At 40.1% G+C, this 9,077-nt stretch overlaps 1 non-coding gene across 1 annotated transcript; it reads left to right on the forward strand.

Moving 5' to 3' along the window:
• Positions 1 to 390: 390 nt before the first annotated feature.
• LOC115870959 lies at positions 391 to 454 on the forward strand. The gene has a single exon (XR_004047018.1). It is a non-coding gene; the product is annotated as a small nucleolar RNA SNORA14 (small nucleolar RNA).
• Positions 455 to 9,077: the final 8,623 nt, after the last annotated feature.

Genomic DNA, 9,077 nt, shown 5'->3' on the forward strand with positions numbered 1-9,077 from the left:
CCCAGACGCTATATCTTTTGATAGCCGGGCACAATCAGCTTTCTTCACCATATTTTCTTATGCACACATCTGTCTTCAGCGATCATGTCGGGAAGGTAGATATCATAAAATGACCGTTTAGCTGAGCAAGGTGCTCAAGATGGGTTTTCTAATCCCCCAAACAGTTACAGTCTCAGAAACTCACAGGAGCAGTTTTACCCTGTCCTATAGGGTCACTATGAATCAATCAACTTGATGGCAATGAGTTTGGGGTTTTTTTAGTTTAACTTGGTACTTACCCTCATATAGATTACAGTTTAGTTAATAAGATATTACAAAATGTGTAACTATATAATTAAAGCAGTGAAACAAGAGAAGGTGGAGTGTTTACTCCCATCTAAGAGGTCAGGGATGGCAGAAGAGTTCAAAGGGCTGGGCCTCTCCTGTGGCTCAGCCTTATTTCATTCCTGTGACATTAAAAAAAAAAAAGGCCAGGGAAATATTTGAGAAAGATGTTAGCAACCTGTGTCATGGAAGAGGATAAAAAGAAAAAACCCTGTCAAGTTTGGAAACTGTGTGGGTTGGGGGTGGGGGGATCACAGGGGTGGTATTCCAGACATAGGGGAACTACTTATATCAAATTATCTGTCCTTGAACAGATAATTTAAACAATCTGAACTTCAGCTCACTCATCTATCCAATTTTAACGGAAGAGGTGCTCTCTATTATGGGTCAAAACTGACACTGTAACTCTTTTGTTTTTTCATCTTTATTCGCACCTAATCCACATATTGTACAGTTCAATAGTTCCATCATTCACTCATATCATAAAGAATTATACAATCAATTTTAGAACACTCCCACATGGTTAAATCGCCTTTCAAATGAGTTGTATAATCACAATCAGTTCTAGTACTCCCTCCCCCATGTAACTCTTTAAAGGAGTAGAAAGCCTAACTAGCTCTATACATTGGGGGAGCTACTTAAATTCTGTTAACTCCTTGGAAAACTGGAACTGACACCTTGTTTGTGATATTAAGTGTGTGATGCTGCTACCATTGATACACAATGTGTTCTCAATGTCACAATCCTTTCACCACATGCATATTTCAGAAAAGTGAATTCTAAGAATGGTGCTCCAAGATGCATTGACACAGTAGCTGCAACAATGGGCTCAAACCTAAAGACAATCCTGAAAATGGCACAGGACTGTTTCCTTCTGTTATACAGGGAGTTGAAGCTGACTCAACAGCAGCAACAAGAACGGTGTTGGTGTATGCAGATTTGTGCCAATAAAACCATTTAATAAATAAATAAGAAAAATGTTATTATAAATAAAGAATGGTGTTTTTGACTAAATATATTTAAAACAAGCAGACTGTCTGCTTATGATAAAAGAAGAGGTATAAATACTTCTATGTTTTAAATATTAACTTATAAGTTGTTAGGCTTCCGTTCACCTGGTCTAAAGAGCATGTGCTGTTATACTAGAAAAATGACCTTAAAACTTTAGAGAATAAGTCAGTGACCTTGCTTTAATTAAATGCATGCTAACACAGGGTTTTCACATTCATTACAGGCTTGCACATTCATTTTACTTACATTCTCCTTACACTGCCCAGTAGATAATAATAGAATAAAAAAATCTGCTAGCCGTAAGTAAAGGGGAGAGAAAAGACCTTCTGTTAAATTCAAGCCATTAATTCTCGATTGAATAGACAAGTCCATAAATTCATTTTACATGCAAGGACTGATCAGTAACTCTCCTTCTGTCACTACATTATTAGCCTTAGACGCTGGGCGTTGGAGAGGGAAAAATTAATGTCTACTCTCCACCTTCACTATGGCTCTCTCACCCTTCTGACCTCTAGCCTCTTTGCATGTCAGATACTAAATTCATATATTCCTGGTGCATGATCTTTTTATAGATGTTTTTGTACAATATAGAAGTGTTAAAAGGAACAGATCTTCGTTTTTCACTTCACACTATCAGTACCATACAGTCACTTTACTCAAGATCTCTGTTGTCTCAGGTTGCTAGGGGTCAGATCTTATGTGACAACACTTAACAGCATACAGCCCTCAGGCCGGACTTACTAGAAGAATTCAGTCCTGAGCATTTTTTATCTTTAATTGTAACTTATTTGTTTCCTTAATAAGCCCCATAATTGTGAGTTTGATTTGTGAGTTCTGTATGGCCATTGCACTAAGGGCCGTGGAAGAGACAAATGGTGTCAGATTTGGTTTAAAATAAGATATTGGAGAATGGAGGTATGCCTGACTTACGTCCCATAGTAATTAGCCTTGAGCTGATATTGCTTTAGAGTTTACTTCCTTGTGAACTCAAAGGAGGCCTGGTAGCCAAGTGATTATGCATTGGGCCTCAAGGTGAAGAACAGTCTGAAACTACCTGCCGCTCTGCAGGAGAAGATAAGGCTTTCTACTCCTGTGCAGAGTCACTGTCTTGGAAATTCACAGGGGCAGTTCTGCCCTGTCCTATTGGGTCCCTATGAGTCAGCATGTCAGTGAGTTTGAATTTGGTTTTGTGAACTCAGCAGTGGTAAGATACTGCCTTCACACCATTATTCTCCAATCTGTGAGAAAGAGAAAGGTACTCTATTGCAAAGCAAAGGAGCCAGGAGGACTGCTTCTCAGATCTGACTTCCCATAAAGCTGTGGTCTTTCAGATTTATGAGGTGATAAACAAGAAAGTTATACATATTTATAAAAGAAGTGGTCTAAGACTGGGGATCGGTTACATTTATGTAAGCTTTATTTAAAAGACATGCAATTTTTAATTCATTACACAGGCATCTGAAATATCTGGAATTTTGTGCTCCAAGAAACAAGGAAATTTTGCTAGGGGGTTTAGTATATTGGTTCCATTGGCTGAAAAGGTCTGCACAGGGTGCGGGTCCAAGGTGAGTCTGGTTTGTGATGGTTACCTTTTGAATGTGGCTGTTGGTTCCTGAAGAACAGCTAAAAGGAAAGCTATGTCCTCCACTGATTTGCAAGAGAGTGTAACATTAGTCCTTGGTGGTGTAGTAGTTACACATTGGGGTGTGATCTACATGGTTGACAGCTCAAAACCACTGCTCTTCAGGAGAAAGACCTGATTTGTGGGAGATGGAAGACTGTTTGTTTGTTTTTTGTTTTGTTTTGTTTTTATTTGGAAGACTGTTTTTGCCACCACAACAGTGAACCTGCTCATGCAGCCATCTCAGTGTGCCAGTTTATGGCAAAAAAAAGAGCATGCCTCTCTTGCCTTGTGCACCTTAGTTACCTGACTTCACTCAATGTGTCTTCTTTTTGTTTCCATGAATGAAGAGGGACATGAAAGGAAAGCAATTTGACGGTGTAGAAGAGGTGAAGAAAAAAACAAGGGAGATGCTATCAGCCATCCAAACAGATGAGTTTGAAAAACGTTTTCAAAATTGGAATCACAGATTTGACAAATGTATGAAGTAAAATGGAGAGTACTTTGAAGGTGATGAGGTTGTTTTGTAAAAAAAAAAAATTTCTAATACATAGCTTTAGGGGAAAAAATCATTTTTTGCAGAGTACCCACTCATATCCTCCCTTCCTGCACATAGCCTGCATCATGTGACAGGTTTACACAAAAGGGGCAGTTTTGCTATATTTGAGGGTATACAAAGAATCATTAACACATCAGCCATGCTGTTTGCAAACAGGAAGGGAGAACAAGGTTAGGAACATGAAATAACAGATAAGTTTGCAGACTGCTGCTTCTGCAGCCTTGCCAGGGATCATGAGGCAAAGTATCCATTTTATCTTAGGCAGAGAGATAGACCAGCTGCTGCTTCATTAGCTCCCATCAGCGTTTCCCAGGTCCTTAAAGCATGGAAGGTGGTGGTTCTGTCCCATTTGCCTAAAGAGCAAACAATTTTATCAGAAACCCACTGGGTGTAAGATCCAGCCCACATCTGGATGGGTCCTAAGGGGCAGTTGTGTAATTGAGGGGTAAATTAAAGAGACATGAGAAAAGGCATGCAAGGGCTCACCTCTTCCATGGAAACCAGAACCAGAATGATGCAGTAATGTATTCTTTCACAGCTTATACAATCTTGGGCATGCAAGCCATGATAAGCACATATGGAACAGGAAGGGGTTGCATTAGAGAGATGCACATAACATGAGGGGGACCAGCTAGGGGTATACCCGCAATAGGAAAGGGAAGTACTAAAGGCATCATGTGACAGGAAGGAACATGCATAACAAGGTGGGTGGGGCGTAGAGTCAAGATGGCAGCCTAACCTTGGTCATCTCCGAACTGGTTTGACCTTGGGTATCTCTAAGCTCTTCTTCTAGGAACAATCTATGATCCTTATCTGAAGGGAGTGGGGTGTACTTAGGGTTAGATGACCTGACTTCTTTGGATGGCAGATAACTTTTAAGCAGATAGCCTTCAAGCAGCTGACCTTCAAGAGTATAGTAAGCGACCTTATGCTTGCAAACAGCACTTCAAAATTGGCATTATAATGGGGGTGGGGCATTGTGGGGAATAACTTTTACTTAGCACAATGTGACTGAAATGCATCTCCAGTTTACAAAGGCCAAGGTCTCCCTCCATGGGAGCCCTGGTCTCCCAGACTCCTTAATGTATGAAGATAGAGAATTTGTCCACATAAACTCTCTGCCTGGTTCTGTTTCCCACGATTTCTTTCATTGCTGTTGTGTTACTGTTTACTCAATCTTTATGATTCCCCCTTCCTATTTTGATAGTTTACTAATTTTCTTTGAGTACCCTATAATTTATTATTTTCTTCCCAAGTTAAACAGTCCATTCTACCTTTAACTGTACTATTTATTCATTCTCTTTGCTTTGTAGTTGTCTTCATTTACAAACTGACATCTCTGGTTCCCTATTTTCAGTTGTGTAGCTGTATCTTACATTAGATACTTCTACAGAGTTGCTATGAGTCAGCATCTACTCAATGGGAGTGAATCTTTTATCTGGCTTTGTTCCTGTGTTGGTCATATATGTTCAAAACTTCAAGGTGCCAACACTATGTCAGGCCAATTGACAATTTAACTATCTTTCTCCTTTTTCTTTTCCTTCAGTTCCTTCTGGTCAGTATTTGATCTATTTCTTTCTTCTTTCCTTTCTTTGTTTATCTTCAAGCCTTTAAGACCCCAGATACTATATCTTTTGATAGCTGGACGCCATCAGCTTTCTTCACATTTGCTTATGCACCTATTTTGTCTTCAGTGATCATCGTGTCTGGAAGGTGAGCATCACAGAATGCCGGATTATTAGAACAATGTGTTCTTATAATGAGGGAGTACTTACGTTGAGGCCCAATGTCCATCTGTTACTTTAATACTTAACATATAAATATAGGTATACATATCTATTTCCCTATCATTATGTATGAACATATTTACATATGTATATGGCTGTATTTCGACCTCTATACGTGTCCTTTTCCTCCTAGTTCTTTCCTCTATTTCGTTTTGCTGTCCTCTTGTCTCACCATCATGTTCAACCTTCATTTGGGTTTCAGTAATTCCTCTCGGTTTCATTGACCTTGATTAAGCTCCACCAGGTATCCTACACCCTTCTCTCCATGGATTTTAGATCACTTGTTCCCTTGTCTTCTGGGCTGGTTGACACCCCCCTTTCCTTTCTCCCACATCCCCCTCTCCAGTGTCCTCCCAGAACAGTTGGTCCTGTTGTTTACTCCTCCGAATTATTTATCCCACCAATCTTATCTAGATAGACATGCAGAGAAAATAATAAGCATAAAAACAAGACAAACCATGGGGTCTTAAAGGCTTGAAGATAAACAAGTGGCCACCGAGCTCAGAAGCAACAAAACCCACATGGAAGAAGCACACCAGCCTGTGTGACCATGAGGTGTTGAAGGGATCAGGTATCAGGCATCAAAAAACAAAAAGTCAAATCATTGTGAATGAGGGTGAGTACAGATTGGGGACCCAAGACCATCTCTAGGCAACTGGACATCCCCTTACAGAAGGGTCATGGGGAGGAGACGAGCCAGTCAGGGTACAGTGTAGCAACGATGAAACATAAAACTTTCCTCTAGTTCTTAAATGCTTCCTCCCCCCACTATCATGATCCCAATTCTACTTTACATATCTGGCTAGACCAGAGGATGTACACTGGTACAGATAGGAACAGAAAACACAGGGAATCCAGGACAGATGATCCCTTCAGGACCAGTGGTGAGAGCGGTGATACTGGGAGGGTGGAGTAGAAAAGGGGAACCAATTATAAGGATCTACATATAACCTCCTCCCTGGGGGACAGACAAGAGAAAAGTGGCTGAATTTCAAAGCACCTGAGTTTCAAAACACCTGCCTTCAGCGTTTCACAGAGCTTACCTCCCTGACAGAACACAGCCCCCCTCTCCCTAGCGTTGTTTCCTAGGAACAACATGATTTACTAACAAAATGTCACCTGGCTGAAAACTTGCAAGCACAGCACAAAGAACCTCCCTTCCCCTTACCAGCTCATATGCCAAAGTTTAAGCTCATACCCTATATATGTCCCACCACCCCAGTAACAGGTGCAACTTCCCTGACGTAACTTCTTGGGTCGCAGAACCCACCCGGGGGCTCACGATGCCTCCATCCCTTTCCCTGCCCTCCCTTCCCTCCTGGGAGTTCTTTCCCTGCCTCAATAAATCTTTCTCAACTCACATTCCTGGCTAAATTCTGTCTCTGTTCCATGCCTCCATCTCCAACCTTTCAATAAATGCCTGCATTACTCAATATTTTGCCCACAGAATCATTCATTGTTGTAACTCAAGGCTTAATTTTTTTCTTGAATTTCTTTCATATGCTAAGCATGTTCTTCCTTTTTGACTAAGTCCATACCTTTGCATATTTTATTTTAATACTTTACATGGTCTTCTTTTCTTGAGCTTCCCTTTGAAATCTTCTGTTTTGCTCTTAAATCAACATTCCTACCATTTGCTTTAGCTGTTCTATGTTCAAAAGCAAATTTCAGAGTCTCTTTTGACTTTTGCTTTGGTCGTTTCTTTGTCACCTGTCACCTACAACTTATCAGATCTTGATTATTAGTGTTCACTGCATCAAATCTGTACTTGAGATGTCAGGTGGGATATACTCGAGGTCATATATTAGTTCGCATGTAATGGCTTTTTTTCAACTTCAACCTAATTTGATGGCAGTGGATGGGTCATTTGTTTTCATGGTCATTGTAGCAGTTACACAATCTGTCAACTTGCAAAGGGATGGAGTCTAGCCTGTAAATCAGGACACAGCCAATGAGACCACAATGAGTATGGGGCCTTCTCCTGAGGATTCTGGGAACTCTGGTCTTCCTTCCTGGAGGTGGGACACACTGTCTGCGAGACATTCCTGCTGAAAAGCCACATAGAGTGATGCTGATGGCAGCCAAAGCCTTGGAGCTGGAGGAGCCACGTGGCGACCCATGCTAGCATAGATATGCTTCTACTGCCACTGGAGCCACAATACTTTCCACCCACTGGCTGGTGATCTTCCTGCATTCAGCATTATTGCACAGTTGTGTGAGTCTGAAGTAGAATTTATAGACTGATATTGGGCATGTGGGCTAATATCAGACTTATGGACTTGATCTGGACTAGGCTAGGATATTTTCTCAATATACAATTGCTCTTTAATATAAAGTTCTTTCTCACACGAGTGTCTATCAATGTTTCTCTAGTCTACCCAGATTAACATAACCATCTTCCCTGAATTCTTGGTGATCAGACTCATTCTGTATCCCAAGAGCATGAGTTAACCCACAGCACACGATAGATGTGTGCTATACATGTGCTACACATTATAGCATTATACATGTTATAATGAGTGTCTGGAGAAAATTTAAGTTATTTAAATTAATTTTAAAAGTATTTGCAGTGGAAGCTGATAGAGACCAAATGGTTGAATATTGGCCTGAATTGCAAGAAATGACCTTTTTAATTAAAACAATTCACTGGTTCTCAGTGTTTTAGGTTTTGGCACCCCATTCCCAGGTTAAATATCTGCTTGTAGAAATAGCTTTGGGGTGGAAAATAAAACATAGCACATTCCACCAGCAGTTGGATAAAATGATGAGAATTGGCAGTTTTCACACACACACACACACACACACACACACACTCATCCCTTTTTTCCATCATTATATTTATCCTTTTAAATTTATAAATCCTAGTCTTTCAGTCATTTAAATAATGAGCTAAACAATTTCTTGTTCTCTGTAATAATGTGCACACTCCAAATAATTACCAACTCCTGACCACATCAGAATTTTGAAGTTAATGGATGAATAGGATACAAAGCCCAAAGTGCTAATCTAATCCAAATGAAATCTAGTCCAAATTTATTTCTCTTTCCATGTGAATAGTGTTAACATTTAAAAACAAAACAAATTTGCTGCCAGCCAGTCAGTTGACTCATAGGAACACTGTAAGAAAGAGTATAACTTCCCTTTTTAGATTACTGAGGAGAAAGTCTTTATGGTAACAGGAAATCTCATCTTACTTCCCCAGAGCAGCTGGTGAGTTCAATCTGCTGACCTTTAGCTTAGCACCCCAACAGATAACCCACTATGCCACCAGGTTTTTACATTAACCTTAATTGCCTCTGAAATGAGAGTTAAACTGAAAGGAAATAATCTTTGATAATGAACAGCTGACTGTTTATTCACTTTCTGCACTCAAAATCTAAAACTTGCCTTTTTTCGCAACTCTTATCTAGCACTAAGAAGCTTTGACTTGCTGATTGACTGTTTTCAGTAATGCATTAGTATTCCCTATTTACTTTTGGGGTTCTAATATCCATTGCAATGGCTACACAGAAACTATCAGACAAAATTCATGATTAAAGGATTTATTAGGGAAGTTAATAAGTTGTATGCCAGTGAGAAATGCTCAGTGTAGTTATTTAACAGGACATATTTGTGGGAAACAGAAGGATTTCTTGCAAGTTGTCTCCCCCAAAATATATGCCAAACTTAGCTGCTTGCGAATGACTATACACGTGGAGGTCATCAGGAGTAGATCAGGGGTCATTCTCCCTAAGAGCTATCAGCCATCTAGAGCAAGCAATCACCACTGTTTATC

Source organism: Echinops telfairi, unplaced genomic scaffold (genome assembly GCF_000313985.2).
Source record: "Echinops telfairi isolate 266 unplaced genomic scaffold, ASM31398v2 ScPeMD7_3509;HRSCAF=4178, whole genome shotgun sequence".
Classification (NCBI taxonomy): domain Eukaryota; kingdom Metazoa; phylum Chordata; class Mammalia; order Afrosoricida; family Tenrecidae; genus Echinops; species Echinops telfairi.